Here is a 7,523-nt window from a genome sequence, read left to right as displayed (position 1 = left end):
CCTGGGAGCATGAAAAATACAAAACTCTGCGCCTAGCAGAGGATGGTTTCGATCCATCGACCTCTGGGTTATGGGCCCAGCACGCTCCCGCTGCGCCACTCTGCTGCTGCTTAAACCTCTCTTACGAGAAGCCACATTACCGTCTGACTGTTGTCAAGCCACTAACGAAGCAGAAGAGTTGGCTTTAGTCACACTAGGGGTGAGAGTTGCATTTTCACGATTGAGAAGTGGTGCGAATTCTATGGCGTTGGTGGTATAGTGGTGAGCATAGCTGCCTTCCAAGCAGTTGACCCGGGTTCGATTCCCGGCCAACGCATTGTTTCTCTTGTTTTGAAGTATTCTTGTTAACACTCTCTCCAGAGGCCAATGGTTGTGCGGTCAGGCTCCAAAAGAGTGCGGCCAGGAGGTATGCAGCTGCAAAGTCTGTGCAAGAGAGCCTCCAAGTTGAAGCATGCAAGGTTATCGGACACTCAAAAGCATCCTTCGAGCCGGAATCGAACCAGCGACCAAAGGATTGCTAACTAGCTACTACAGTCCTCCGCTCTACCAGCTGAGCTATCAAAGGTTTAGCCAGATATGCGTGCAGCTGCTTCCTAGGTTTTTGTGTCAGTGCCAACTAAAAAGAAGTTGGCCCTTCATTTGAAGGTAGTGCCAAGTGGAAGTTTTGGAGGATGCGGGCATCGATCCCGCTACCTCTCGCATGCTAAGCGAGCGCTCTACCATTTGAGCTAATCCCCCTCTACGGTTGCTGGCTTCTGGCACTCGGGTCACACCGCAGTCATGTTATCATGCCTAAACCAAGCTTTGACCATGGGAGAAGAAAGGTTTCTTTCTTTTTTTTTTTTTTTAAGTGTGGATTTTTTGGTGCCTTGAAATATAAAGGACAGTGGAGTTTGCTGGGCTTTGGGTGGCCTGAAAGAACGAGACAGTGAATTTTTGGGGTACCTTTTTCCTGGGAGCATGAAAAATACAAAACTCTGCGCCTAGCAGAGGATGGTTTCGATCCATCGACCTCTGGGTTATGGGCCCAGCACGCTCCCGCTGCGCCACTCTGCTGCTGCTTAAACCTCTCTTACGAGAAGCCACATTACCGTCTGACTGTTGTCAAGCCACTAACGAAGCAGAAGAGTTGGCTTTAGTCACACTAGGGGTGAGAGTTGCATTTTCACGATTGAGAAGTGGTGCGAATTCTATGGCGTTGGTGGTATAGTGGTGAGCATAGCTGCCTTCCAAGCAGTTGACCCGGGTTCGATTCCCGGCCAACGCATTGTTTCTCTTGTTTTGAAGTATTCTTGTTAACACTCTCTCCAGAGGCCAATGGTTGTGCGGTCAGGCTCAAAAAGAGTGCGGCCAGGAGGTATGCAGCTGCAAAGTCTGTGCAAGAGAGCCTCCAAGTTGAAGCATGCAAGGTTATCGGACACTCAAAAGCATCCTTCGAGCCGGAATCGAACCAGCGACCTAAGGATTGCTAACTAGCTACTACAGTCCTCCGCTCTACCAGCTGAGCTATCGAAGGTTTAGCCAGATATGCGTGCAGCTGCTTCCTAGGTTTTTGTGTCAGTGCCAACTAAAAAGAAGTTGGCCCTTCATTTGAAGGTAGTGCCAAGTGGAAGTTTTGGAGGATGCGGGCATCGATCCCGCTACCTCTCGCATGCTAAGCGAGCGCTCTACCATTTGAGCTAATCCCCCTCTACGGTTGCTGGCTTCTGGCACTCGGGTCACACCGCAGTCATGTTATCATGCCTAAACCAAGCTTTGACCATGGGAGAAGAAAGGTTTCTTTTTTTTTTAAGTGTGGATTTTTTGGTGCCTTGAAATATAAAGGACAGTGGAGTTTGCTGGGCTTTAGGTGGCCTGAAAGAACGAGACAGTGAATTTTTGGGGTACCTTTTTCCTGGGAGCATGAAAAATACAAAACTCTGCGCCTAGCAGAGGATGGTTTCGATCCATCGACCTCTGGGTTATGGGCCCAGCACGCTCCCGCTGCGCCACTCTGCTGCTGCTTAAACCTCTCTTACGAGAAGCCACATTACCGTCTGACTGTTGTCAAGCCACTAACGAAGCAGAAGAGTTGGCTTTAGTCACACTAGGGGTGAGAGTTGCATTTTCACGATTGAGAAGTGGTGCGAATTCTATGGCGTTGGTGGTATAGTGGTGAGCATAGCTGCCTTCCAAGCAGTTGACCCGGGTTCGATTCCCGGCCAACGCATTGTTTCTCTTGTTTTGAAGTATTCTTGTTAACACTCTCTCCAGAGGCCAATGGTTGTGCGGTCAGGCTCAAAAAGAGTGCGGCCAGGAGGTATGCAGCTGCAAAGTCTGTGCAAGAGAGCCTCCGAGTTGAAGCATGCAAGGTTATCGGACACTCAAAAGCATCCTTCGAGCCGGAATCGAACCAGCGACCTAAGGATTGCTAACTAGCTACTACAGTCCTCCGCTCTACCAGCTGAGCTATCGAAGGTTTAGCCAGATATGCGTGCAGCTGCTTCCTAGGTTTTTGTGTCAGTGCCAACTAAAAAGAAGTTGGCCCTTCATTTGAAGGTAGTGCCAAGTGGAAGTTTTGGAGGATGCGGGCATCGATCCCGCTACCTCTCGCATGCTAAGCAAGCGCTCTACCATTTGAGCTAATCCCCCTCTACGGTTGCTGGCTTCTGGCACTCGGGTCACACCGCAGTCATGTTATCATGCCTAAACCAAGCTTTGACCATGGGAGAAGAAAGGTTTCTTTTTTTTTTTTTTTTTTTAAGTGTGGATTTTTTGGTGCCTTGAAATATAAAGGACAGTGGAGTTTGCTGGGCTTTGGGTGGCCTGAAAGAACGAGACAGTGAATTTTTGGGGTACCTTTTTCCTGGGAGCATGAAAAATACAAAACTCTGCGCCTAGCAGAGGATGGTTTCGATCCATCGACCTCTGGGTTATGGGCCCAGCACGCTCCCGCTGCGCCACTCTGCTGCTGCTTAAACCTCTCTTACGAGAAGCCACATTACCGTCTGACTGTTGTCAAGCCACTAACGAAGCAGAAGAGTTGGCTTTAGTCACACTAGGGGTGAGAGTTGCATTTTCACGATTGAGAAGTGGTGTGAATTCTATGGCGTTGGTGGTATAGTGGTGAGCATAGCTGCCTTCCAAGCAGTTGACCCGGGTTCGATTCCCGGCCAACGCATTGTTTCTCTTGTTTTGAAGTATTCTTGTTAACACTCTCTCCAGAGGCCAATGGTTGTGCGGTCAGGCTCAAAAAGAGTGCGGCCAGGAGGTATGCAGCTGCAAAATCTGTGCAAGAGAGCCTCCAAGTTGAAGCATGCAAGGTTATCGGACACTCAAAAGCATCCTTCGAGCCGGAATCGAACCAGCGACCTAAGGATTGCTAACTAGCTACTACAGTCCTCCGCTCTACCAGCTGAGCTATCGAAGGTTTAGCCAGATATGCGTGCAGCTGCTTCCTAGGTTTTTGTGTCAGTGCCAACTAAAAAGAAGTTGGCCCTTCATTTGAAGGTAGTGCCAAGTGGAAGTTTTGGAGGATGCGGGCATCGATCCCGCTACCTCTCGCATGCTAAGCGAGCGCTCTACCATTTGAGCTAATCCCCCTCTACGGTTGCTGGCTTCTGGCACTCGGGTCACACCGCAGTCATGTTATCATGCCTAAACCAAGCTTTGACCATGGGAGAAGAAAGGTTTCTTTTTTTTTTTTTTTTTTTTTAAGTGTGGATTTTTTGGTGCCTTGAAATATAAAGGACAGTGGAGTTTGCTGGGCTTTGGGTGGCCTGAAAGAACGAGACAGTGAATTTTTGGGGTACCTTTTTCCTGGGAGCATGAAAAATACAAAACTCTGCGCCTAGCAGAGGATGGTTTCGATCCATCGACCTCTGGGTTATGGGCCCAGCACGCTCCCGCTGCGCCACTCTGCTGCTGCTTAAACCTCTCTTACGAGAAGCCACATTACCGTCTGACTGTTGTCAAGCCACTAACGAAGCAGAAGAGTTGGCTTTAGTCACACTAGGGGTGAGAGTTGCATTTTCACGATTGAGAAGTGGTGCGAATTCTATGGCGTTGGTGGTATAGTGGTGAGCATAGCTGCCTTCCAAGCAGTTGACCCGGGTTCGATTCCCGGCCAACGCATTGTTTCTCTTGTTTTGAAGTATTCTTGTTAACACTCTCTCCAGAGGCCAATGGTTGTGCGGTCAGGCTCAAAAAGAGTGCGGCCAGGAGGTATGCAGCTGCAAAGTCTGTGCAAGAGAGCCTCCGAGTTGAAGCATGCAAGGTTATCGGACACTCAAAAGCATCCTTCGAGCCGGAATCGAACCAGCGACCTAAGGATTGCTAACTAGCTACTACAGTCCTCCGCTCTACCAGCTGAGCTATCGAAGGTTTAGCCAGATATGCGTGCAGCTGCTTCCTAGGTTTTTGTGTCAGTGCCAACTAAAAAGAAGTTGGCCCTTCATTTGAAGGTAGTGCCAAGTGGAAGTTTTGGAGGATGCGGGCATCGATCCCGCTACCTCTCGCATGCTAAGCGAGCGCTCTACCATTTGAGCTAATCCCCCTCTACGGTTGCTGGCTTCTGGCACTCGGGTCACACCGCAGTCATGTTATCATGCCTAAACCAAGCTTTGACCATGGGAGAAGAAAGGTTTCTTTTTTTTTTTTTTTTTAAGTGTGGATTTTTTGGTGCCTTGAAATATAAAGGACAGTGGAGTTTGCTGGGCTTTGGGTGGCCTGAAAGAACGAGACAGTGAATTTTTGGGGTACCTTTTTCCTGGGAGCATGAAAAATACAAAACTCTGCGCCTAGCAGAGGATGGTTTCGATCCATCGACCTCTGGGTTATGGGCCCAGCACGCTCCCGCTGCGCCACTCTGCTGCTGCTTAAACCTCTCTTACGAGAAGCCACATTACCGTCTGACTGTTGTCAAGCCACTAACGAAGCAGAAGAGTTGGCTTTAGTCACACTAGGGGTGAGAGTTGCATTTTCACGATTGAGAAGTGGTGTGAATTCTATGGCGTTGGTGGTATAGTGGTGAGCATAGCTGCCTTCCAAGCAGTTGACCCGGGTTCGATTCCCGGCCAACGCATTGTTTCTCTTGTTTTGAAGTATTCTTGTTAACACTCTCTCCAGAGGCCAATGGTTGTGCGGTCAGGCTCAAAAAGAGTGCCGCCAGGAGGTATGCAGCTGCAAAGTCTGTGCAAGAGAGCCTCCAAGTTGAAGCATGCAAGGTTATCGGACACTCAAAAGCATCCTTCGAGCCGGAATCGAACCAGCGACCTAAGGATTGCTAACTAGCTACTACAGTCCTCCGCTCTACCAGCTGAGCTATCGAAGGTTTAGCCAGATATGCGTGCAGCTGCTTCCTAGGTTTTTGTGTCAGTGCCAACTAAAAAGAAGTTGGCCCTTCATTTGAAGGTAGTGCCAAGTGGAAGTTTTGGAGGATGCGGGCATCGATCCCGCTACCTCTCGCATGCTAAGCGAGCGCTCTACCATTTGAGCTAATCCCCCTCTACGGTTGCTGGCTTCTGGCACTCGGGTCACACCGCAGTCATGTTATCATGCCTAAACCAAGCTTTGACCATGGGAGAAGAAAGGTTTCTTTTTTTTTTTTTTTTTTTTTTAAGTGTGGATTTTTTGGTGCCTTGAAATATAAAGGACAGTGGAGTTTGCTGGGCTTTGGGTGGCCTGAAAGAACGAGACAGTGAATTTTTGGGGTACCTTTTTCCTGGGAGCATGAAAAATACAAAACTCTGCGCCTAGCAGAGGATGGTTTCGATCCATCGACCTCTGGGTTATGGGCCCAGCACGCTCCCGCTGCGCCACTCTGCTGCTGCTTAAACCTCTCTTACGAGAAGCCACATTACCGTCTGACTGTTGTCAAGCCACTAACGAAGCAGAAGAGTTGGCTTTAGTCACACTAGGGGTGAGAGTTGCATTTTCACGATTGAGAAGTGGTACGAATTCTATGGCGTTGGTGGTATAGTGGTGAGCATAGCTGCCTTCCAAGCAGTTGACCCGGGTTCGATTCCCGGCCAACGCATTGTTTCTCTTGTTTTGAAGTATTCTTGTTAACACTCTCTCCAGAGGCCAATGGTTGTGCGGTCAGGCTCAAAAAGAGTGCGGCCAGGAGGTATGCAGCTGCAAAATCTGTGCAAGAGAGCCTCCAAGTTGAAGCATGCAAGGTTATCGGACACTCAAAAGCATCCTTCGAGCCGGAATCGAACCAGCGACCTAAGGATTGCTAACTAGCTACTACAGTCCTCCGCTCTACCAGCTGAGCTATCGAAGGTTTAGCCAGATATGCGTGCAGCTGCTTCCTAGGTTTTTGTGTCAGTGCCAACTAAAAAGAAGTTGGCCCTTCATTTGAAGGTAGTGCCAAGTGGAAGTTTTGGAGGATGCGGGCATCGATCCCGCTACCTCTCGCATGCTAAGCGAGCGCTCTACCATTTGAGCTAATCCCCCTCTACGGTTGCTGGCTTCTGGCACTCGGGTCACACCGCAGTCATGTTATCATGCCTAAACCAAGCTTTGACCATGGGAGAAGAAAGGTTTCTTTTTTTTTTTTTTTTTTTTTTAAGTGTGGATTTTTTGGTGCCTTGAAATATAAAGGACAGTGGAGTTTGCTGGGCTTTGGGTGGCCTGAAAGAACGAGACAGTGAATTTTTGGGGTACCTTTTTCCTGGGAGCATGAAAAATACAAAACTCTGCGCCTAGCAGAGGATGGTTTCGATCCATCGACCTCTGGGTTATGGGCCCAGCACGCTCCCGCTGCGCCACTCTGCTGCTGCTTAAACCTCTCTTACGAGAAGCCACATTACCGTCTGACTGTTGTCAAGCCACTAACGAAGCAGAAGAGTTGGCTTTAGTCACACTAGGGGTGAGAGTTGCATTTTCACGATTGAGAAGTGGTGCGAATTCTATGGCGTTGGTGGTATAGTGGTGAGCATAGCTGCCTTCCAAGCAGTTGACCCGGGTTCGATTCCCGGCCAACGCATTGTTTCTCTTGTTTTGAAGTATTCTTGTTAACACTCTCTCCAGAGGCCAATGGTTGTGCGGTCAGGCTCAAAAAGAGTGCTGCCAGGAGGTATGCAGCTGCAAAATCTGTGCAAGAGAGCCTCCAAGTTGAAGCATGCAAGGTTATCGGACACTCAAAAGCATCCTTCGAGCCGGAATCGAACCAGCGACCTAAGGATTGCTAACTAGCTACTACAGTCCTCCGCTCTACCAGCTGAGCTATCGAAGGTTTAGCCAGATATGCGTGCAGCTGCTTCCTAGGTTTTTGTGTCAGTGCCAACTAAAAAGAAGTTGGCCCTTCATTTGAAGGTAGTGCCAAGTGGAAGTTTTGGAGGATGCGGGCATCGATCCCGCTACCTCTCGCATGCTAAGCGAGCGCTCTACCATTTGAGCTAATCCCCCTCTACGGTTGCTGGCTTCTGGCACTCGGGTCACACCGCAGTCATGTTATCATGCCTAAACCAAGCTTTGACCATGGGAGAAGAAAGGTTTCTTTTTTTTTTTTTTTTTTAAGTGTGGATTTTTTGGTGCCT

The 7,523-nt window shown here is 49.0% G+C and overlaps 8 non-coding genes across 8 annotated transcripts; all 8 read left to right on the top strand.

Annotated features, from left to right (window-relative positions):
• Window positions 1–244: 244 nt before the first annotated feature.
• On the top strand, window positions 245–316 carry TRNAG-UCC (transfer RNA glycine (anticodon UCC)). The gene has a single exon. It is a non-coding gene; the product is annotated as a tRNA-Gly (tRNA).
• An 879-nt stretch (window positions 317–1,195) lies between these two features.
• TRNAG-UCC (transfer RNA glycine (anticodon UCC)) lies at window positions 1,196–1,267 on the top strand. The gene has a single exon. It is a non-coding gene; the product is annotated as a tRNA-Gly (tRNA).
• Window positions 1,268–2,137: 870 nt separating this feature from the next.
• TRNAG-UCC (transfer RNA glycine (anticodon UCC)) lies at window positions 2,138–2,209 on the top strand. Its single transcript has one exon. It is a non-coding gene; the product is annotated as a tRNA-Gly (tRNA).
• Window positions 2,210–3,088: 879 nt separating this feature from the next.
• TRNAG-UCC (transfer RNA glycine (anticodon UCC)) lies at window positions 3,089–3,160 on the top strand. Its single transcript has one exon. It is a non-coding gene; the product is annotated as a tRNA-Gly (tRNA).
• An 881-nt stretch (window positions 3,161–4,041) lies between these two features.
• TRNAG-UCC (transfer RNA glycine (anticodon UCC)) lies at window positions 4,042–4,113 on the top strand. Its single transcript has one exon. It is a non-coding gene; the product is annotated as a tRNA-Gly (tRNA).
• An 877-nt stretch (window positions 4,114–4,990) lies between these two features.
• On the top strand, window positions 4,991–5,062 carry TRNAG-UCC (transfer RNA glycine (anticodon UCC)). Its single transcript has one exon. It is a non-coding gene; the product is annotated as a tRNA-Gly (tRNA).
• An 882-nt stretch (window positions 5,063–5,944) lies between these two features.
• On the top strand, window positions 5,945–6,016 carry TRNAG-UCC (transfer RNA glycine (anticodon UCC)). The gene has a single exon. It is a non-coding gene; the product is annotated as a tRNA-Gly (tRNA).
• An 882-nt stretch (window positions 6,017–6,898) lies between these two features.
• TRNAG-UCC (transfer RNA glycine (anticodon UCC)) lies at window positions 6,899–6,970 on the top strand. Its single transcript has one exon. It is a non-coding gene; the product is annotated as a tRNA-Gly (tRNA).
• The last annotated feature ends 553 nt before the right edge of the window (window positions 6,971–7,523 follow it).

Source organism: Eleutherodactylus coqui, chromosome 1, assembly GCF_035609145.1.
Source record: "Eleutherodactylus coqui strain aEleCoq1 chromosome 1, aEleCoq1.hap1, whole genome shotgun sequence".
Taxonomy (NCBI): Eukaryota; Metazoa; Chordata; class Amphibia; order Anura; family Eleutherodactylidae; genus Eleutherodactylus; species Eleutherodactylus coqui.
Note: the sequence above shows the minus strand (reverse complement) of the source record. Positions and strands in the feature narration are given on the sequence as shown.